Source organism: Dendrobates tinctorius, unplaced genomic scaffold (genome assembly GCF_039654945.1).
Source record: "Dendrobates tinctorius isolate UK_male_01 unplaced genomic scaffold, ASM3965494v1 ptg000069l, whole genome shotgun sequence".
NCBI classification, from domain to species: domain Eukaryota; kingdom Metazoa; phylum Chordata; class Amphibia; order Anura; family Dendrobatidae; genus Dendrobates; species Dendrobates tinctorius.
Genome location: NW_027361737.1, coordinates 26948084 through 26972852, shown reverse-complemented (window position 1 = coordinate 26972852; position 24769 = coordinate 26948084). Strand labels below are relative to the sequence as shown.

General features: G+C 43.6%; 1 protein-coding gene across 5 annotated transcripts in view; it reads left to right on the top strand.

Moving 5' to 3' along the window:
- The window catches only part of KLHL24 (kelch like family member 24), a 96257-nt gene that overhangs the window by 16666 nt on the left and 54822 nt on the right, over window positions 1–24769 (top strand). Inside the window, exon 1 of one of the 5 annotated variants that reach the window (XM_073581260.1) lies at window positions 17665–17795. The exons of the other annotated variants lie outside the window; for them this stretch is intronic. The gene's annotated coding sequence lies outside the window, so the exon portion shown is untranslated. Of the gene's footprint in view, window positions 1–17664; window positions 17796–24769 lie in introns of those variants that run through there. 5 annotated transcript variants of the gene reach the window in all.

The window sequence follows — 24769 nt, the reverse complement described above, 5'->3', positions numbered from 1 at the left end:
CAAACTAGTGTGTTTTATCTTTTTAAATCATAATGACAACCCAAAACATCCAAATGACCCTCACCAAAAGTTTACATACCCTAGTGATTTTGACCTGATAACATGCACAGAAGTGATGAGGCCAAAATTTAACTTGGCCACAACCATAAACGTTACATTTGGAGAGAAGTCAACAAGGCCTATTATAAAAGGAACACCAATCCTACTGTAAAGCACAGAGGTGGATCACTGATGTCTTGGGGATCTGTGAGCTACATACGCACAGGAAACTTGGTCAAAGTTGTTGGAAAGATGAATGCAGCACGTTATCAGCAAATACTGGAGGCAAATTTGCAATCATCAGCCCGGAAGCTGCGCATGGGACATACTTGGACATTCTAAGATGACAACGATCCAAAACACAAAGGCCAAGTTGACTTGTCATTGGCTACAGCAAAACAAAGTGAAGGTTCTGGAGTGGCCATCTCAGTCTCCTGACCTCAATATCATTGAGCCACTCTGGGGAGATCTCAAGCGCGCAGTTCATGCTAGACAGCCCAGGAATTTACAGGAACTGGAGGCTTTTTGCCAAGAAGAGTGGGCAGCTTTACCATCTGAGAAAATAAAGAACCTCTTCCTCAACTACCACAAAAGACTTCAAGCTGTCATTGATGTTAGAGGTGGCAATACACGGTGTTAAGAAATGGGGCATGTAAACTTTTGATCAGGGTCATTTGGATGTTTTTGGTTGTTATTAGGATTTAAAAAGAGAAAACACAGTAGTTTGACAGTAAAAGGTTTCACCCAACCACTAACCATGAGTGGAGAAAAAGGTTTGGTGTTATCATTCATATTCTCTGGAAAAAGGCCAAGAAAGCAAAAGTTCGGCCAGGGTATGTAAACTTTTGAGCACAACTGTAATCACTAGGTCAGATTCTGATGATTGTTTGCCATTAAAGCTTTATATGATAAAAGCCGAACACTTTCATATTGGCAGTGTTTAAGGGCTAAGCCTCATATAGCCATATTACAGCTCTATTATTGTATGGTGGCATAATAGGGCACCTAAAGAAGTGCATAGAACCTTTACCATACCATTCTTCTGATTATATATGTACAAATCCTGGCAAATTCACCGCCTACTTCATAGCAAATCGAGTTATCGTAGACATGACACAAAGCATTGTTTGAGCACACGGATTGTATACGGACCAAAGTAAGTCAATGGGACAATTCACAGCAACATCATGTGAAGAGATCACAGTCTGCACTAGCTGAGTCCGAATTGTGATTGAGACTTGCCTATTAAACACGGGCTGTATAGTATCTGTATGGCATCCATTATCACACATCCGTTGCAAAAATGCAAAAGGAAACACAATTGGATCTTTTTTTGGCATAAAAAAACAGTCAAAAATGGACATTTATTGCGCTGATTAACATGTCTTCAGTATACAAAACGAGCAATGTTTCCCAATGTGTAGTAATTATTTTGGCAATGATCAACCTATGATTGATCAGAGAAAGGTTGAACTTGATGGACGTGTTTTCAAGAAACGTACTTTAAGGACATGGGAAAGGTAACGTGGGAAGGAGAAGTCTGTGAGTTTTACTGTGGATCAACCAAATACGACCACAAGAGATGAACTGATAGGAACAAGGTGATCGGTATATTTACTACAGAAAGAACCGGTGCTGTGCAGGGGAAACTGATGAACAGATAAGAAGCCAGGAGGATGTCATAGAAGAGTAAACAGGCTGTGAAGGGCAGGTGGAGGTGATGGGGGATGGGGTGATTTCAGTATCTGATAACCATATACCACAGGTAAACTGGATGAAATGTCAAAAAGTATAAACAAATGCTTTATTGCCACATGTTCATAGCTCCAATCCATCAATAAAAATGCATATCATGATGTTCCCCAGAAATGCAAGGATAGAAGATTGTATATGGGGTGTTACTGTGCAAATATAAATATCAAAGTCTGACCGTCACTTCCAAACAGAAAATTCGTATGAGCAGGTGCATGCTAAGAGTAGTCATGCAAACATGAAATATATGAAATTGGAATTGCATTACTGCACTAGAAAATAGGAAAAGATGAAGATTCTTAGCGCATAAATTGGCCAATTCATGTGTGCCCAGCAGCCAACGACAAGGTGATCCTCTTTGCTGGGAATCTTACCTGATATTAAACCTCTGCTGGCATGCTAGACCACAATTATATGGGTAGGTAGGATCCTGCTGTGATTTATTCCGCCATAGGCTTATGGGTGGAGTGCTTGGTCAGAGACCCTATGCATAAATATCAAAGACTGACCATCAATTCGAAGCAGAATACAGGTGTGAACAGGTGCTTACTAAGAGTAGCCACCTCCATATATAACTAACACATAAAGCTGCACTTTGTAACGCTATAGCATGGAAACATCAAATTGGAATTGTGTTAGTGCTCTACAAAATAGGATAAAATTAGGATACTTAACGCACAAATGAATTGGCCAATTTATGCATTAATTATCTTAATTTTATCCTATTTTCTGGAGAAGTAATGCAGTTCCAATTTTATATATTTCATGCTTGCATGCTATAGCGGTACAGAGCGCAGCTTTGTGTGTTAGTTATATATGGAGGTGTCTACTCTTAGTAAGCACCTGTTCACACCTGTATTCTGTTTGGAAGTGACGGTCAGTCTTTGATAATTATGCATAGGCTCTCTGACTTAGCACTCCACCCCTCAGCCCCTGGCGGTATTAATCACATCTGAATTCTACCTGCCATATAATTGTGGACTAGCAGCCCAGGGGAGGTATAATATTCAGTTAGGTTCCCAGCAAAGGGGATCACCTTGTCATTGGCTGCCGGGCACACATGCATTGGCCAATTTATGCTCTAAGTGTCTTCGTTTTTTCCTACTTTCTAGAAGAGTAATGCAATTCCAATTTGATATATTTCATGTTGGCATTCTATAGCGTTACAGAGCACAACTTTGTTAGTATTTCTGTGCAAGATGAGCAATGCATTTCTTGGGAAGTTGAAATTCGGGTGAAGAAGGAAGTAGTTGCTGATCAATATCGAGGGATCTTGTGCAATATTTATCCATTTTTATAACGCTGAAATGAATAAGGCAGTGCTATAATACCCGCAATACCTGGCATAGCCACTAGATGACATGGAAGTATACAGAGGAGTGTAAACAATGAAGAGGCTGCAGCGATCACCTGAACGCCAAAGTCTCTTCAAATGACTGTTTGGCAAAGGTGCCAAGATTCGATTTCTTCCTCCTCACCAATCTAATATTGATGGCCTGGACCAGTAATACTGTGAACTTGGAAAGACCCTAAGGGGTTTCCAAGACTAAGATATTGATGACCTATCCTTAAGGTAGATAATCAGTATCATACTGGTGGGTTCCAGTACTGCTGAAAGCATATAGTGTACAGAGCTGAAGCAACACGGCTCATTACACCGTGTAGTGGCCATGTCTGGTACTGCAGCTGACCTTCCATTCACTTTCACAGTGAACAACCACTACACAGTGTTGTTATTATTATTATTATTATTTATTTATATAGCGCCATTAATTCCATGGTGCTGTACATGAGAAGGGGGGTTACATACAAAGTTATAGATATCGTTAACAGTAAACAAATTTACAATGACAGACTGTTGCAGAGGGGAGAGGACCCTGTCCTTGCGGACTTTCTTTCTATGGGGTATGAACCTGTGGGCAACCTGGTGACTACTGTTGCAGTTGCTAAGGTAGGAGTCACATCAAAGCCTTGCTTACTGTGCAGGCTTATAGGCTCCTCTATCACATAAGGAGTAACCAAAATTATAAATGGTAGGTGGAGCGGCCTTTATAGAATTTGCCTTCTTTTTCCAGGAGCTTTAGGCTGTGTGCACACGTCCGGAATTCCTGCGGATTTTATGCGTTTTTGCCGCCACGAAAACACGGCAGAAACGCATAAAATAAGCAACCCATTGAATTCAATGGCAATCCGCACATGCTGTGCTAATGCGTATTTTTCCGTGGCAGAATCGCATTGCGAAAAATACGCAGCATGCTCATTCTTTGTGCGGAATCGCAGGAATTCCGCACACATAGGAATGCATTGTGCACATAGCCTACAAGGGGTTTTATGGCAGGTAAAAAAAAAATGTATCTGTGGGTCACAATAGATTAAAAAACTGAATTAGGTAATGCTCACTCACCAATCCTCAGGTGTTCCTGCTTTTATGTTTCCTCTGTGCCTCAGGCATTGTGCACACGGTCAGTATTTGGTCAGTATTTTACCTCAGTATCCGTAAGCCAAATCCAGGAGTGGAACAATCAGAGAAAAAGTATAATAGAGACACGTCACCACTTCTGTATTTATCACCCTCTCCTGGTCTTGGCTTATACATACTGAGGTAAAATACTGACCAAATACTGAACGTGTGCATGTGGCCTCACAGTTTTCATTCCTGTTATCTTCTTGATACTCCAGAAATGCAGGAAAATTCTGCTCAGCTAATCAGAGTTTGGAGTAATCCGCCATCACCAGTGATCGGTCGAGCAGGCAATTCTAGTATTTCCTGTGTGAGGCACAAAATTGAGACCGCCAGGGTACACGGGTAGCATCAGAACCGAAATAAGATAAGATAATCCTTTAATCGTCCCACCATGGGGAAATTCAGAGCATTACAGCAGCAAGGCAGGAACAAGTACAGATACAGATGCATAAAGGCATTACATTGACAGTAGGTAGGTACATATACGGAAAAAAAAAAAAAGATATAACCGGACTATCACAACTTTGGATCTATCAGTTCACTGTTTGGGTCGTTCTCCGTTTTGGACAGTGCTGGTTATACAGCCTAACTGCAGCAGGAAGGAAGGACTTTCGAATGGCGCTCCCTCTCACATTACGGATGAAGTAGCCGGTCACTGACAGTACTGCACATCTTTGTCACGGTCTCATGCATGGGATGGGAATCATTCTGCACCATGTAGCTCACCTTGGCCAGTATCCTCCTGTCGCCTACTTCCTGAACTGGATCAAGGGGGCATCCCAGGACAGAGCCAGCCCTTCTAGTCAGTTTGTCCAGCCTATTCCTGTCCCTGGTTGATATGCCACTACCCCAGCACGCCACACCAAAGAAGATGACTGATGCCACAACAGAGTTGAAGAAGGATGCAAGGAGTGCCGCCCTAACTCCGAAGGCTCTCAGCCTTCTGAGCAGATAAAGCCTACTGTGGCCCTTCCTGTACACTGCATCCAAGTGATGGGCCCAGTCAAGCTTATTATTGAGGATCACACCAAGGTACATATAGGTGTCGACTATCTCAATGTCATTTCCCTGAATGTTCACCACTACTGGTGGATTTTTTCCCTTGTGAAAGTCCAACACCAAATAGTGGGGGATCAAGGAGGTGAGTCTTTCATCTTTTACTCATGGATCTGAATTGGTTAAAAAAATAAAGAATCTTTTATTTGTAATATTTTCCAGACAACACTCTACTTTATACATGAATACCTACATACCTACAATTGACCAAACATAGTAATGGCTCTTCTTAAACCAGCCAAAAAACCTACAACACGATCAGGAATGACACAGCCCACATAAAATGAAATCATTATTGATGCAAATATATGTAAAAAAAAATATGTAAAAACAGATAAAAAAGAGAAAGTCATACAGAGGCTGGAACCTCACAGAGTCTCTTGGCATAATAACACAAGTTGTCTTCATAAAGGTGTAGAGAAGCATCAATATGTGAATATGTTAAATCCTTAAGAGGTTTAAAAGAAAGTGTTTGCAAATAGACTGGAAAAAAAATCCTACGATGGTCCAATAAATCTTTGTAGACAAAAAGGTATATACATAGAGGGGGATAAGCCACAATGCTAATCACGTAACTGGGTCAAGCAAGGTCATAAACAAACAGAATAGTGGCAATGAAATTAGATGGTGAGACAGAGATCGCACATAAAGAAAGAATCCTACAAAAAGAGGACACACTGAGAAACACCATGTAATGGAATGGAAATGACCTTGCTAACACAGAAAAAATGAAAGCCCATGGCAGGTTTTCTTAGATCTGCCTTAGACAAATAGCTTGCCCAAGACCAACACTCACTTTTATTTTGCATTGCAATCACAGCTATGCCTGTGATTGCAATGCACTCCCGTGGCCTCAATACACTTCTGTACGCATCCTGGGGGACACATAGAGACCCTCGCATATAACACCGGTCAATGCCTCACAACTTGTGTTTAAGAAAATATGGAATGTAAAAAATTTGGAATGAAAATTTAGAATGTTGAAAGTTTTGCTCTGGCCACTGAGACTCACAATAGCCTGATACTGCCTGTTGTGTAGAGTTAATGTTTCAGCAGTCAGTTCATTATCATCACAGGCCGGAATACAAGGACCATTATCACCTATCTATAGATGACCCAGGATGCGCCATAGTAAATGATGTGATGACCACACCACACATCCTCCCCTTTTCTCTACACTAACTTCTGCACAGGACACAGCATGCCCACATCGCTCTCTGTGGAAAATGTGATTGCTGTAATTTTTCCTATATTTTTCCTTTAAAGGAGTTATCTAATTAAAGAAAAATATACCGGCACTTAATTATTCTTAAACTAGCACTTTGCGCCATGTACTTGTATAGTTCCATTTTCCTTGATCTTTGGATGTCTGCTCTGGTCCCGGGTTCACTTCTGGACTATGCTTAACATAGGACTTTTCCCGGGTCAACAAGTCATCAGAGTTGTGTATGAAGGGATCTGACTGATTGGCTGATGTCAATGACTAAGCTCCGCCACTTTCCTGTCATGGCCAATACTATTTTGGGCATATTTTTGTAATTTTTTTTTTTTTTCAACTAGGCAATCCCTTAAAATGCTCCAAGTGCTGGGATATTACTGAGCAATGATATACGGTCCCTTAGGAGAAGGATCATGAACCATGAAAACAACCACGAATGATCAAAAGACCCACTAATGATCTATTTGTTCCCAATACTCATGACTGATCCAAGAAGTTACATAAGAAGCATGATTTACTTTGTGGTGAGAGCAGCATTTAAATGATGTGAGAAATACTGATGATTCAATAAACTTTGCGTCAATCAATTATAACCGAAAATATAAGAAATTTTTAATATATCTTATCGGAGAAATTTGCTTGTTTCTTCACTTATCAGCCACTTCTCCCTCCGTAGCTGTCTATTGAACTCTTATTCATTCTGAAAAGCATCTAACATTCACCTTATTTGTAAGGGGGTCTGCCAAATCACTGATAATAAAGCACCAATAATAAGGCCTGTAAAAGTGGAATGTGGATGTGAGAACAAATGTAGGGAGACAGACATTGTGCTGCACTTTTCCTGTGTTTACATCAACACCAGTGATGGATTCACAGGTATACCGCACAGTACTGCTGTATAATGTCATTCCTCTTGCTGCTTCTGAGCGTGTTTTGGGAATAATGATAATTTTATTTCTATAGCGCCAACATATTCTGCAGCACTTTACATTATAGAGGGGACTTCTACAGACAATAGACATTACAGCATAACAAAAAAACACATAGATCAAAACATAGGAATGAGGGCCCTGCTCGCAAACTTACAATCTATGAGGAAAAAGGGGAGACACGAAAGATGGATGGTAACAATTGCTTTTATTGTTTGGACCAGCGATAGTGTAAGAATCGGGTGTTCCTGTTGCTGCATGAACCAGTTAACAGTCTAAATATGTCACAGTACAGACACAGAGGGGTATTAAATGCATAAAGCATGTGAGAACATGATGCGAGGAACCTGGATATGGTAAAAAAATTTTGAATGAGCCACATAGAGATATTTAGGTAAATGCATTGATGTGGTAGGCCAGTCTGAACAAGTGCGCTTTTAGGGCACGCTTAAAACTGTGGGGATTATTCGTATTAACCTGGGTAGTGCATTCCAAAGAATTGTCGCAACACATGAAAAGTGGGAGATTCTGATTAATGAGGATGTTAACCTCAGGTCATTTGCAGAACGGAGGGCATGGGTAGGGTGGTAGGCTGAGATGTAGGGTGGTGCTGAGCCATGGAGTGCTTTGTGGGTGAGGATAATAAGTTTGTACTGGATTCTAGAGTGGATGGGTAACCAATGTAAGAACTGGCACAAGGTAGAGGCATCGGTATAACGATTGGTGAGGAATATGATCCTAGCTGCAACATTTAGGACAGATTGGAGAGGGGAGAGTTTGGTAAGAGGGAGACCGATTAGTAGAGAGTTACAATAGTCCAGATGAGAATGAATAAGAGAAACAGTAAGAGTTTTTACAGAGTTGAAAGTAAGAAAAGGTCGAATTCTAGAAATGTTTTTGAGGTGCAGATAACAAGAGCGAGCCAGTGATCGAATGTGGGGGGTGAATGAAAGCTCGGAATCAAGTATGACCTCAAGACAGCGGGCATGTTGCTGGGGAGTAAAGGTGGAACCACACACGGAAATGGCAATGTCGGGCATAGGTAGGTTAGTAGAGGGAGGAAACATGAGAAGTTCAGTTTTTGACAGGTTTAGTTTCAGATAGAGGGAGAACATGATGTTAGAGACAATCACTGGTGTTTTCCCAAAAAGGAAGGCATGATATCAGGAGAAGAAGTGTATAATTGGGTGTCATCAGCATAGAGATGGTACTGGAACCCAAATCTACTGATTGCTTGACCAATAGGAGCGGTATACAAAGAGAAGAGGAGAGGGCCTAGGACTGATCCTTGAGGAACCCCGACAGTAAGGGGAAGATGAGAGGTGGAGGAGCCAGCAAAAGACACAATGAAGGAGCTGTCAGAGAGATAGGAGGAGAACCAGGAGAGAGCGATGTCCTTGGGAATGCAGCTGATGTGATTTATCTGGCCATTGCAAAGGCATTTGATACTGTACCACGTAACAGCCTTAGGGCCCCGTCACACATAGCGACTCACCAGCGATCCCGACAACGATATCGCCTTGTCAGGATCGCTGGTGTGTTGCTACATGGTCGCTGGTGAGCTGTTAAACAGGCAGCTTCACCAGCGATCAGGACCAGCGACACGTGGGTAACAAGCGACTCACGTCGCTTAGTTACCCGCAGTGTATCTTAGTTACCAGCGCGCAGATGCAGGGAGCTGGTAACCAAGGTACACATCGGGTTTCTAAGGGGCGCGCGGCACTTAGAAACCTGATGTGTACCTTGTTTACCAGCTCCCTGCATCAGCGCGCTGGTAACTAAGGTACACATCGGGTTTCTAGGCGCCGCGCGCCCCTTAGAAACCTGATGTGTACCTTGGTTACTAGCTCCTGCTTGCTGGTCTCCCGCCTGTCACACGCAGCGATGCGTGCTGGCCAGCGGGAGACCAGCGACCCCAAAAATGTCCAGACGTTTCAACAACGATCAGCGATACCCAGCAGGGGGGCCGGTCGCTGATAGCTGTCACACACAGCGATCTCGCTGGTGAGATCGCTGTTACGTCTCAAAACTTGTGTGACGGGGGCTTAATACTAAAGCTTCAGAAGCAGCACATGATTATCAGCACCCGCGTTTATAAAATTCCTCTCAAGAATGCAAGAACTTTGAATTCTGTAGTGTACAGCTCATTGCCTAGGTTATTGGCGTCCTTTGCAGTCTATCAATGGTGGCTGTTTTCTTAAGCAGGCAGCATGAGCTTGCAACAGGCATCGCACCTGAGAAGGCAATCGGATCCCTGGTTCCTGTTAGTTTCAGTGCCCCTGCACTCATCCAATGATGCAGCGGTAAAACAACCTCTTCTTGCACCATTGGATAGCGCACAGTTCAGATCAGCGGCACAATCATGTTGTGGTCTGAACTCTCAGTCTTCAGGAGCGACTGCCCTTCCTTCCCTGACAAACAGGAAATTGGGAGGCAGAGAAAGGAGAGCGCTCCTGAAGAAACAAGATTGGAAAGCCCCTTTAATGGCAGATGTTATGACGTTTACATTCTTGTCTATGATGGTATTACACAGAGAACTGTATCAAATGTTTGTACTACTCCATTTTGTTACCTAAAGGGATCCTGCCACCGATTCCGTAAAGGGCTTGTATATCTGAATATGCTAAGGTGTAACCTAATAAATCATACTTTATGCGTGCCAGCGAGCTGTGAGTGCTGTGCTCCAGGAGTCCAGCGTATTCATGAGTTGTGGCTCCGCCTCCCTCCTGCTGCTGATTGACAGCTCTCTCCTTACTATTGTGCATAGAGATAAATCTGCCAATCAGCGGGTGGGGGAAAACGGGAGGCCGCAGCATATTCATTTATAGCAAACACTCAGGGTGTCTGTCACTATTGCCTGCATAGGGCAGTATGACGTCAGTGACAGGTTTCCATTCATTTTACAGATCACCTTGAAGCCGAGGTGCAGCTCATGGCCTGGAGCAGCACTGCTGTGTTTCTGCCAGGACTTCTACCACTAATATATGCAGACTTGATAAGATCACAGGGCTTCTGGTTTACTCTAGGTGTGTGAATGTGGAAATTGTTTAGAAAATGGGGAGAGGCTGAGGATTTGGGGTTAACTAAGGTAAAGAGAAAGGTGCTGTAATGTTCTACCCTTTCCCATACAGGATGTATTATGTTGTACATGTTTGGTTTGTGATGACTTATAGATAATATATCATTCCTTCTGTAAATTATATGTTATTGTCTGCTTATGTAAAGGGGTTGTCTACTACTGGACAATTCCTTATTATTCTTCCCATTGTGCTGCATAAACTACGAAAAAAAATATCCTTACCTTTCGGACAGACGCTCAATTTCAGTGATGTGTCTCCTGCCGGTCTCATGACATAAACTGTCACATGACCGCTGCAGTTAATCATCAGCCCCTGATCGTCTGCAGCATTCGTAATGTTGTTTGTGGAAGAACAGTTACATTATATTTTTCAGTGGATATTGCACTGAGATCAGACAAGCATCACAATTCCAGAAGGTATCTGGCTAAACAAGTCTACTTTACCACCCTCATCACATCTCTAGCCAACAATCTAAAACTACTCTGAAACCTTCCACTCCCTCCTGAGCCCTAAAGTACAGACCCTGTCACTAACCTAAGGGCCCCGTTACACATAGCGACTCACCAGCGATCCCGACAACGATATCAACGCGTCAGGATCGCTGGTGAGTCGCTACATGATTGCAAACAGGTAGCTTCACCAGCGATCAGCACCAGCGACGCCGAGCGCGCGGCGTCGCTGTGTACTTTAGTTACCAGCGCGCTGATGCAGGGAGCTGGTAACTAACGTACACATCAGGTTTCTAAGGGACGTGCGTCACTTAGAAACCCGATGTGTACCTTAGTTACCAGCTCCCTGCATCAGCGCGCTGGTAACTAAGGTACACATCGGGTTTCTAAGCACCGCCCGGTGCTTAGAAACCCTGCATTTAGCTTAGTTACCAGCTGATCGCTGGTCTCCCGCCTGTCACACGCAGCGATGCGTGCTGGCCAGCGGGAGTCCAGCAATCAAAGAAATGTCCAGGACTTTCTAAGAGCGATCAGCGATATCGGCAGGGGGGCCGGTCGCTGATGGGTGTCACACACAGCGATCTCGCTGGTGAGATCGCTGTTGCGTCACAAAACTTGTGACTCAGCAGCGATCTGGCTAGCGAGATCGCTATGTGTGACGGGGCCCTAAGGGCTGACAATCTGGTGACTTACTTCCTACTAAAAAAAAATCTTATCCGTCAAGACATTTTTGCACAATTCCCTTCAGAGCCTGGATCCCCTTCTCTCCCGCACGTCGAATTCACTTTCCATCTTTGAGCCTGTCACAGAAGAAGTGACCAGACTCCTTCTTCTTCTCACCCTACAACCTGCAACAGTGACCCTGTTCCCTCATATCTCCTTCAGTCCCTATCCCCAGCTGTCATTACCCACCTAACTAAAATATTTACTGTAACCTCTCTTTCTTCGGGTAACTTTCCCTCTTCATTCAAACTTGCTATCATAACCTCTCTACTTAAAAAGCCATCCCTGGACCAGAACTGCACTGCTAACTACAGGGTGGGCCATTTATATGGATACACTTAAATAAAATTGGAATGTTTTAGGTGGCAAGAGTAGGAGAAGAGTGTTGCATTGACAATCCAACACAATGGGCAGCACTTTGAACACATTTTATAAGTGGTCATAAACTTGTAAATAACTCATGAAAGAATAAAGTTACGTTAAAACCAAACACACCATTGTTTTTCTTGTGAAATTCTCAATAAGTTTGATGGGTCACATGACCCTCTTCCCATTGAAAAAAATAAAGTTGGATCCAAAATGGCCGACTTTAAAGTGGCCGCAATGGTCACCACCCATCTTGAAAAGTTTCCCCCCTCCCATATACTAATGTGCCACAAACAAGAAGTTGATATCGCCAACCAATCTTATTTTATTTAGGTGTATCCATATAAATTGCCCACCCTGTACACACCGGTCTTTAATCTTACTTTCATTTGCAACGCTTGGTCCACTTGTCTCATCCACTATCTCTCAGATAACTCTCTTCTCTACCCTTTACAATTTGGTTTCTGCCCTTCATACTCTACTGAAACTGCCCTTACTAAAGTCTCTAATGATCCACTAACAGAAAAATTAAATGGTCACTCTATATATCCGTGAGGTGAATTCTACTGCTATATAAGACTATGGGGTGCATTATACTATTATATATCACTAGCGGGGTGCATTATACTACTATATATAACTATGGGGTGCATTATACTAATATGTGGTGCATTAAACTACTATAATAACTATGGGGGTGCATTATACTACTATATATGACTATGGGATGTATTATACTACTATGTACGACTATGGGGTGCATTTTACTATTGTATATGACTATGTGGGTGCATTATATTACTATGTATGACTGGGGGGTGCATTATACTACTGTGTATGACTACGGGGTGCATTATACTACTGTGTATGACTATGGGGTGCATTATACTACTATGGATGACTATGGGATGCATCATACTATGTATGGCTATAGGGTAGATTATATTACTATGTATGACTATGGGGTGCATTATACTACAATGTATGACTATGGGGTGCATTATACTACTATATATGACTATGGAATGCATTATACTACTATAGATGACTTAGGTGCAGAATGGAGAGACATGGGGGCAGTATGGAGAGACATGAGGCAGAATGGGAGGACACTTGGGATCCAGAATGGGAGGACACATGGGGTAGAATGGGAGGACATGTGTGGGCCAGAACGGGAGGAAAATGGGGTCCAGAATGAAAGGACAAGTGGGAGCAGGATGTGGGACATTATTACTTTAAGGGATAATTAAAGGATATTATTTTTGAGGATAGTTTTCAGTGTAGGGGAGAAGAGGTCCTGTTACTGTGCAGGGCAACACTGTTGCATTTTTTCTCTGGCGTAGTGTAGAGGTTGGGGAAAATTTGGTGAATGTGCTTTAGATAACTTATTTTTGGCAGAGATGGGTACTGGCTGGGAGAAGTGATGGCGGTCTCTACTGGATGAAGATGAAGGACTTAAACTAGAGACGTCACAGGTGAGTCAGTGTGTTACCTGTACACTGACATTTTACACTGTATACTATATACAGAGGTCCCATGTATAATGTCACCGTTGATCATTGTATTATCTGTGCAGTGACACTTTATACAGAGCTCCTGTGTATAATGTCACCAGTGATCACTGTATTATCTTCGTAGTGACACTACAGTATATATAAGAGGTCCTGTGTATAATGTCACCTGTGATGACTGTATTATCTGTACACTGTGTACAGAGCTTCTGTGTATAATGTCACCGGTGATCACTGTATTATTTGTGAATTGACACTATATACAGAGCTCCTGTGTATAATGTAACTGGTGATCACTGGTGTGAGTTTTTCTCACAATGCTATTGGGGATTTCACTGAGGTCACCACAGTTCAGCCCGGCTGGGAATGGAGACTCCGTGATCGGATGTAACCTCTACGATGTTACCACTGGTCTCTGTGGCTGCTCTCACAGCCACTCAGTCACCAGTAGTTTTCAGCCTTGGCACCGTCCAGGTAGAAAACTGTTTATCCCCCTGACATGGATTACGGCATGGGACAGAACAACGGACAGGTATGGTTTATTGTTTTTTTATTTTACTTTTATTATAGGAGATCGAAGGCTTCGCTGGAATTAGGCGTTTAAAAACTGAAAACTGTGTTTAGTCTTATTTCTAATAAAGGACTTTATTCTTGCTGAGTCTTTACCTTACAACTATAGAATTAGTAATGGATAGGTGTCTTATAGATGCTTCACCATTACTAAGCCATGGGCTTGATGTCACCTAACAATATAAAGGTGACATCAACCTCACAAATATGAACCCCACTTGCCACCGCTACAGGGCAAGTGGGAAGAGCCGGGCAAAGCGCCAGAATTGGCACATGTAATAGATGTGCCTTTTCTGAGCAGCTGTGGGCTGCTATTTTTAGGCTGGGGGGGTCAATATCCATGGCCCCTTACCAGCCTGAGAATACCAGCCCCCAGCTGTCTCCTTTTAGCAAGGTTGGTTGTCAAAAATGGGGGGTGAACCCCATGCCGTTTAGTTTAATTATTTAAATAATTAAAAAAACAGCATGGGGACCCCTCTATTCTTGATAACTAGCCGTGCTAAAGCTGACAGCTGAGGGTTGCAGCCCCCAACTGTGAGTTTTGTCTGCCTGGTTAGCAAAAATATGGGGGGACCCACGCCGTTTTTAAAAATAAATTACAGTGCAGGAGTGGCTAATGAATACTCCCATCCGCCGCTCCTGCTCTCACTAATTAGCGACAGCAGGTGTCCTATCAGCTGACACCAATGACCAGAGGTAAAATTTTCACCTCAGGTCACAGCTGAGCACTCAAGCTGTCTTTTGACAGCGTGGCAACCGCTGCTCTCTGACCGGTGGGGATGATTTCACCGTTGATCAGAAGCATTGTTTGCTGCATTGTTATGCACATTACATCACAGCAAACACTGGATGTTCGGGACCCACATTCAAATGAATGGGTCCGGGTACTGTTCTGGTACCCGAACCCGAACTTTTTGTAACTGTTCAGCTGAACCCGCAGGACCGAACATCCAGGTGTCCGCCCATCTCTACTCCTGTGTAGAATGTCATTGGTGAATATTGTATTACTACTTCACTGACACTATATAAAAAGCTCCTGTGTATAATGTCAGTGGTGATCTCTGTATTACCTGTACACTGAGACTATTTAGAGAGTTCCTGTGTATGTCATTGGTGATCACTGTATTACGTGTACACTGACACTATACACTGTTTACTGTATACATAGCTCCTGTGTATAATGGCACTTTTGGTAAAATTAGTACTGTATTTTTTTATTAATGATCAGTATTGTAGTATTCGGTCACTATGTGGTCGTAATATGTGGTCTGGTCATGGTGTGGCAGTATTTGTTCCTTATATGTGGTATTATTCAGTCACTGTGGTGGTAATATGTGGTCTGGTCATGGTGTGGCGGTATTTGTTCCTTTGTATATGCGTATTAGTGTTCATTTTAAAAAATATATGTTTCACATTCCCTTAAAGAAACATAAATAAAAATATACCTAAAAAGAGGATAGGATATTTTAACAAATGTTTAATAGTTTAGAGTAGAGTAGGGTGCTGCCAAAAGAATCTACCTTGTCATGGTGGCGGCTTATAATTTTTTTTGGCCAAAACAAAAGCTGCTGCTGGGTGTGTATATGATCTGGTGTTAGATGGGAACTATTAATGTGTGATTGGTGAGGACGTGGTGCAGAAGTGGAGTATTTCCAAGATTGGGTGGTGGGACTTTGGAAGGTTGGAGGCGGAGCTACCGTGGAGCCTTGGCGGAGTTTCAAGGAGGCCTGAAAATTATGCCAGTATGAGGCCCTGAAATTCCTGGTGGCAGCCCTGTCTCTGACCGCTCCTTCATGATTTCTTTTGCCGGTTTTTCTTCCTCTAATCTTGTCCTTACTATTTGAGGTTGCTCAACGCTCAGGCCTAGACCTCCTCCTCTTCTCCTATACTGCTCCTATTGGACAAACCCTCAGCAGATTTGGTTTCCAGCGTTATCTTTATGCTGATGACACCCAACTAAACACCTCTATTCCTGACATCACTCCCACTTTAATACAAAATACCAGGGATTGTCTGCTGTCTCTAACATCATGTCCTCTCTCTAACTAAAACTGAATCTCTCCAAAACTGAACCTCTTGTGTTTCCTCCCTCTACTAAAATACCTATGCCCGACTTTGCAATTGCCTTGGGTGGTGCAACCATAACTCCCAAGCAGCACGCTTGCTGTCTTTGTGTCATATTTGACACAGAACTTTACTTTATTCCCCATATCCAATCACTCACTCGCTCGTGTCACCTACACCTTAAAACATCTCCAGAATCCGACCTTTTCTCACCTTTGAAACTGCAAAAATGCTTACTGTTGCTCTTATTTTCTCTCATCTGGGCACTTCTGATATGACTCCCTCTAACCAAACTCTTTCCTCTCCAATCTGTCCGGAATACAGCAGCCAGGGTCGTATTTCTATCAGGCCGCTTCACTGATGCCTCTACCCTATGCCAGTCATTGCACTGGTTACCCATTCACTGCAGAATACAATACAAACTGATGTCCCTCACTCACAAAGCTTTCCACAGTTCTTCACTGCCCTATAGCTCATCCCTCATTTTTGTCTATCACCCTTCCCGTGCCCTCCGTTCTGCAACTGATCTATAACTTACACCCCCCATAATCCGAACCTCTCACCTCTGTCTCCAAGAATTCTCTCGTGCTGCACCAGTCAACTGAAATGCACTACCCCAAATGATCTGACTAATATCTAGCCCCCATGTTTTGAAGCGTGCTTTAACAACACATCTGTTTAGACATGCCAATTACCTCAACTCTCTAACCTAACCCTGTTAACTCCTAAATGTTAGTTATAATCTGCTCACGCCTATTCATCTGTCTCCACATCCTCCATGCACCCAATAGCATGGGGTTACTGCACTCAGACATATCCTAGCTGATGACTGGATCATGCGCTCTTATTTATTATAATGTTGGCCGAGCATTACTTGACAACCACATTCTACCTATTATGTCCCCCATATTCCATTATAGATTGTACGCTTATGAGCAGGGCCCTCACTCCTGTAACTGTTGAAATGTGTAACATTATGTTGTTTTTATTGTCTGTACAAGTCCCTGCTTTATAGTAAAGTGCTGCTGAATATGTTGGCGCTATATAAATAAAAATTATTATCATTAGGTAAATATAGATTTTTTTTTTATTTATGCAGAACATTGGGGCAATCAATAAGTGGCGTCCAATCACAGACAGCCCCTTTAAGTTAAAAAGAAACTTTAACAAGTAAAGGTAAAATTAAGGCTATGTGCACAGGGTTAGATTGGGTGTTTCTGTAGTTTTGACAGCAAGAATAGCTCAGACTAAATGATTATTGACCATGAAGTGTCTATATGGGTCAAAATAAGTATTGCATTGGCAGACACACATAAAAAGGGCCCTGTAACAGAGAGTCACCCCCAGCTTGTTTGCATGGCTCATACTGTAATCAGACCTACATTAACATTCCTTGTCCTGTATCTGGTGGGTTCATGTTTGTTTTTGTTCCTCTCTGCAGGGGGCATCTCCAATACACAAACCTGCAGACTGGCTGAGACTGGGTTTCTGCAACATTCTTAATCCTTGGAGCTATGTTTAAGGGGGTGGATGTTAGTATCTCTGCCCATCAAGAGGGCTGATCCCAAGAGAGGTAGGACAGTAAGCCACATGTTGAGTTAGTTGATGGTGTGTCTTGCGAAGGGCGAGGATCTGCTGCTGTGGCCAGATCTTGTGCCATCTATGGAGATTGGAGAACATTTGCCACGTAGGATTGTGATGTCTCACCACCCTGCTGGATTTGAGGACTGAATCTAAAGACTGTTGATACAGTCATGTGTTAAAGTTTGGGCACCCCTATTAGGGTATGTGTCTCTGCGGATTTTGTAGAGAAAACCGCAGGTAAATCCGCAGGACAAAGACCTGCGGTTTTGCCCTGCGGTTTAAGGCTGTGTTCACACACAGCGTTTTTTTAGCGGTTTTTACCGCGGTTTTCACTATAAAACCGCTAAAAATAAGGTGCACAGTCATTTCTATGCATTTTGCACTTTTTGTGCACATTGATGCGTTTTTTACCGCGAAAAAAAACGCATTGCGGTAAAAACCGCAGCATGAACATTAATTTTGCGTTTTTTTCCGCGGTTTAGGCTTCTCCCATGCTTTTAGAAACCGCTGCGGTAAAAAACGCATCAAAACCGCTCAAAAAACGCACAAAAACCGCCGCGGAAAAATAGGTGCGGTTTCTGGGAAGGGATTCAGGTTTTTGTGCAGAAATTTTCTGCAACGTGTGCACTTAGCCTTACACCTCATAATGGATGAGGTGTAAAACTGCAGCGTTTCTGCACCAAACAATTGACATGCTGCGTTTTGAAAACCGCAGCAAAACCGCACAGAAAAAAACGCAGCATGTGCACAGCTTTTTTTTTATTTCCATAGGAAATAAAGGTACTGTACAACGCAGCAGAATCTGCTGCGTTTCTGCAGAGCCAAAAACGCTGCGGAAACGCAGCTGAAACCGCAAAGTGTGCACATACCCTTAATGTTAACCTTTTTTCTTTATAACAATTTTGGTTTTTGCCACAGCTATTTCAGTTTCATACATCTAATAACTGATGGACTCAGTTATATTTCTGGATTCAAATGAGGTTTATTGTACTAACAGAAAATGTGCAAACTGCATTTTATTTGACCGGTGCAAAAGTATGGGCACCTCAACATAAAAGTGACCTTAATATTTCGTAGATCATCCTTTTGCAAAAATAACAGCCTCTAGTCGCTTCATGTAGCTATTAATGAGTTCCTGGATCCTGGATGAAGGTATTTGCGACCATTCCTGTTTACAAAACAATTCCAGTTCAGTTAAGTTTGATGGTCGCCGAGCATGGACAGCCCGCTTCAAATCATCCCACAGATGTTCAATGATATTCAGGTCTGGGGACTGGGATGGCCATTCCAGAACATTGTAATTGTTCCTCTGCATGAATGCCTGAGTAGATTTGGAGCGGTGTTTTGGATCATTGTCTTGCTGAAATATCCATCCCCTGCGTAACTTCAACTTCGTCACTGATTCTTGCACATTATTGTCAAGAATCTGCTGATACTGAGTTGAATCCATGCGACCCTCAACTTTAACAAGATTCCCGGTGCCGGCATTGGCCACACAGCCCCAAAGCATGATGGAACCTCCACCAAATTTTACTGTGGGTAGCAAGTGTTTTTCTTGGAATGCTGTGTTTTTTAGCCTCCATGCATAATGCCTTTTTGTATGACCAAACAACTTAATCTTTGTTTCATCAGTCCACAGGACCTTCTTCCAAAATGTAACTGGCTTGTCCAAATGTGCTTTTGCATACCTCAGGCGACTCTGTTTGTGGCGTGCTTGCAGAAACGGCTTCTTTCGCATCACTCTCCCATACAGCTTCTCCTTGTGCAAAGTGCGCTGTATTGTTGACCGATGCACAGTGACACCATCTGCAGCAAGATGATGCTGCAGGTCTTTGGAGGTGGTCTGTGGATTGTCCTTGACTGTTCTCACCATTCTTCTTTGCCTTTCTGATATTTTTCTTGGCCTGCCACTTCTGGGCTTAACAAGAACTGGTACCTGTGTTCTTGCATTTCCTTACTATGTTCCTCACAGTGGAAACTGACAGGTTAAATCTCTGAGACAACTTGTTGTATCCTTCCCCTGAAAAGCTATGTTGAATAATCTTTGTTTTCAGATCATTTGAGAGTTGTTTTGAGGAGCCCATGATGCCACTCTTCATAGGAGAATCAAATAGGAAAACTACCGTATTTACTCGAGTATAAGCCGACCCCCCCTAATTTTGCCACAAAAAACTGGGAAAACTTATTGACTCGAGTATAAGTCTAGGGTGGAAAATACTCCATAGATTATTCCCCCATATGGTGTCCCCAGAAGAAGCTCCATAGATTATTCCCCCATATGCTGCCCCCATAAGAAGCTCCATAGATTGTTCCCCATATGCTGACCCCAGAAGAAGCTCCAGATTATTCCCCCATATGCTGCCCCATAGATTATTCCCCCATATGCTGCCCCCATAAGAAGCTCCATAGATTGTTCCCTCATATGCTGACCCCAGAAGAAGCTCCAGATTATTCCCCCATATGCTGCCCCCATAAGAAACTCCATAAATTGTTCCCCCATATGCTGCCCCCAGAAGAAGCTCCATAGATTATTCCCTCATATGCTGCCCCCATAAGAAGCTCCATAGATTGTTCCCCCATATGCTGCCCCCAGAAGAAGCTCCATAGATTATTCCCCCATATGCTGCCCCCATAAGAAGCTCCATAGATTGTTCCCTCATATGCTGCCCCCATAAGAAGCTCCATAGATTGTTCCCTCATATGCTGCCCCCATAAGAAGCTCCATAGATTGTGCCCCCATGCTGCTGCTGCATGTAAAAATAAAAAAAATGACATACTCACCTCTCCGTCGCTGGGTGTCAGGTGCCGGTGTCACTGCTGGCACCTGAGATACCCACCTGTCCTGCGTCCATGGCTGCTCACCGCTATCTGCCACGTCATCAGTCAGTGACGTTCAAACTGCAGGGGGCTCGGCACGCACTAACCACGTCACCGCGCCCTCTGCTGTCTGAAGTCACTGACCGATGACAGACAGCAGCAAGCAGCCATGGACGCAGGACAGGTGAGTATCGCTATACTTACCCGTCCTGACGCTGTGTCTTGAGCCCCCAGCTTCTCCCCATGCTCGCTCTTCCTGCCTTCAGCGGTCACGTGCCGCTCATTAAAACTCATGAATATGTGCATATTCATGAGCTTTAATGAGCGGCACCACGTGACCGCTGAAGGCAGGAAGAGGGAGCACGGGGAGAAGCTGGGGGCTCAAGACACAGCACCAGGACAGGTAAGTATGACCTGACACCCCCGCCCCCCCCCCCTCCGACCCCCTTTGTATATGACTCGAATATAAGACGAGAGGGGGACTTTCTTTTTTGGGCTGAAAATCTCAGCTTATATTCGAGTATATACGGTACTTGCAAGTGGCCACCTTAAATACCTTTTCTCATGATTTGATACACCTGGCTATGAAGTTCAAAGCTCAATGAGGTTACAAAGCCAATTTAGTGCTCCAGGAAGTCCGTAAAAAGTAGTTAGGAGTGTTCAAATCAAGAAAATGATAAGGGTGCCCATACTTTTGCACTGGTCAAATTTTGTTTAAATGCAGATTGCACATTTTCTGTTAGTACAATAAACCTCATTTGAATCCAGAAATATAACTTAGTCCATCAGTTATTAGATATATGAAACTGAAAAAGCTGTTGCAAAAACCAAAATTGTTATAAAGAAAAAAGGTTAACATTAATAGGGGTGCCCAAACTTTAACATATGACTGTAGATACTCCTTGGCATTGGATTACCGGGTGGCGCCCCAGGATATGTCCCTTTTGTGTGGCCATCTTGCAGACTCTAATGAATCTATGTTTGGTGTTATATTTTCCCCGTCTCAATAAGTTGTTGGATTGTTCATCAGTCTACTGTGCCTGCCTGCTCTGCCACACACTCCCGCCATCGGCCCCTGTGCAAGAACAATATATGGGCCCTTTACAGTCCAATAGCTAATCAAAATGCACAATTTCACCTTCTTTGGTGAAATGGGCCCCTTTACCTTTTTAACCCCTATGCAGAAAAGTTTGCACCAATAAGATATGGCCACCCCTCTTATGGGGGGGGGGGGATCCCAAACTAATTTTCAGCCGACATCTGTCTGATATGTACTGCCAGCTTTAGTCTCCCTAATCAAATTATCTTCCTTCTTGCCTTCTTGACCTAGAATAATTTCTTTGTCTTTTTTTTATAATCTCTACCAGAAAATCAAAATGATTGGCTATGGTGCATTGGGGAGATAAAAACTCCTATTTTTTTGTAGTAGGCATATAGTTCTATGAAGGCCGGGATTACACATGCGAGAAACTCGGAAGAGACTCGCATGTTAATGCCCAGCACTGCCGCCCGGCACTCAGGAGCGGAGCGTGTGGCTCCATGTATTGCTATGCGGCCCCGCGCTCCGATCCGAGTGCCGGTGGCAGTGCCGAGTATTAACATGCGAGTCTCTTCCAAGTTTCTCGCATGTGTGATCCTGGCCTAAGTCTGGAAAAATAATGGATCTGTTCAAGGTCTAGTGATCACCAATCAATGTACCATCAGGGCAGTTTCCTTTCAACGTAAAATGAGGGATTGGTAAAAGTCTTTTGAATCCCCTAAATCCCATGACATTAGTTTTTTATTATGTCCCTTTAAAGTCCTTATCTCTTATCTTACCTATTAGGGCAATAAGGCTATCATGTGGAGATGGGGGCATGACTTTGTGAGCCACAACTGAGGGCTACCCAATGGAAGCATCATGCTTGGATTACATGTCCGCTGCTGGAGAAATGTCTGCCTGGCTGGCTGTGTGATGACATCCCCAGCGATTAGCTGCAGCATACTGAAAGAGGTTTTTCATAATTAGAAAACTAGAGCTTCTTTTTGTCTAAAAGCAGCCCAACGAATGTCAACAAATTGTGTGTAGTATTGCAGCTCTTCCTCATACACTTAAGTGCATCTAAGCTGCAGGACCAGCCACAACCCTTGGACAGGCTTGGCCCTGTTTTTTTTCAAGAAAGCAAACATGTTATTCTGATACCCTTTAATCCAGATTGCAGAATAGTTTGTTTCTTATGGCTAATTTTTTCTTAACCAAAAATGCTGCGATCAGATGTTACTTTGGGGTTACAATTACATGCAGGTTTTTTTTGCAGTTTTTAGCCCAGGTTTTTTTTGTCCCAAAGCCGAAGATGGATTCAAGGAAGACTTCCATTTTTGTGCGCGTTGTGTATTTGCTTGCAGAAATTTCTGCAAGGTTTCTGCATCTCTTGGCAGAAAAACGCAGTGGAAAATCCGTGCGTTTTTTATTCATTTTTGTTGCGGTTTTGAATTGTGATGTCATTTCCTTGTTCAACATCTTTTTCATTCTCTATTGAAGGCCATAATATCATTGCATACCATGTTAAAAATGTTTACACACACAAAACAAATATAAGTAAATATATATAATGTAATACCAAGCCCGAGGTTTAGTAATGAACAGGTGTCAGCCAGATACCCTCATTAATAAAACTGTACATAAAGAGTTAAATAAAGACAGACAAACACACACATACACACCAGCCTATGTAGGAGCATTAACATAATTAGCCTAAATATGCTGTAACAAAACAGCAACTGTCAGAAATCTGCGTGAAACGCAATATCTGTTTATCTTTCAAAACTTTTTTTTAAAAAATTGCGTGGGCTCTAGCATAATTTCTCCTACGCCTCATTGGGGGACACATAGTCCGTGGGTGTTATGCTTTCCTGCCACTAGGAGGACACTAAGTAAACTAGAAAAAGTTAACTCCTCCCCTGCAGTATACACCCTCTCGCTGGCTGAGATCTCATCAGTTCTTGCTTAGTGTCTGTAGGAGTCACTTGGGTCTGGTTTCAGACCCCATCGTTTTTATTTTATTTTTGAATTTTTCTGTAAAGTTTTATGTTTTAATTAACGGAGTGAAGGGGGCGACGGTTCCCTTCTACGGCCCGCTCTCCCCCGAAACAACAACAGGCAAACACGTGGAGTAACCCTTCACGTACACTTTCCTGCGACGAATAGGGGCTGATTCCTTACCGATCACGGATTCGAGGGTGAGCGCAGGAGACCCGTTATGGATAAGATCGTACAGCGCCTTCTTCAGCCCTGAGTCAGCCCCATAGCTCTCAGTCCCCCTCCCCATAGGGAGGACCAATTGAGCATACCTCTTTAAGCTCTCCGTCTCCCTGTTCATAGGGAGGACCGATTGAGCATACCTCTTTAAGCTCTCCGTCCCCCTGCCCAGAGGGAGGACTGATCGAGCATCCCCCTTCAAGAACTCCTCCGGCTCTGCTACATCGGCCCAGGATGAGAAGAATGGACTCGGCGCTGAGTGAGCACTGGAGTGGAGGTACGGGGTTGGGTCCTGCCCCCGGGAGAAGCGCTGACTTAGCGTCAGCGGCGGCACGCCGGTGCCCTCGCGGTCCCCCCCACGTTCAGCGTTCTCGGGTGGCCCGAGAAATTTAGTCCCCGGCTTTTTCCGGCCTGTTAGGCCGCAATTTCCATTGCGCCGCCCCGCCCCCGGTGCCTACCGCGGGTAGGCCAGAAATTGAGCCCCCGGCTTTTCAGGCCTACTAGGCCGCAGTTTGCATAGCGCCGCCCGCGCTATTATCGCCACCCCCTCCTCTTGGCGCCTCACATTACTGGCGAGACACGCAATTGTAATCTCGGGGGCCATCTCCTTTTACCTCAGAGCTGTGAGGTGACCTTTCAGGCAGATACCGGGTGACACTACAACAGCTATTCCTCCCGGGGGACGCAGTACCTGACTGGGTACGCTGCATCTGCCTTCAGACTAAGGCTTAACCCTTTCCGGCACATTCTCTGCTGCTGCAGTAAGACTCTGCCGTTAACCCTTTTCGGAGCGCTAAGCAGGCTGCTAAGAAGCACACTATGTTCTATGCCATGTGTACCACTTGCAAATCTCTGCCCTGCGCCAGATTAATCGACTGCGACGCGGCCTGCACCCAAACACCTCTCGC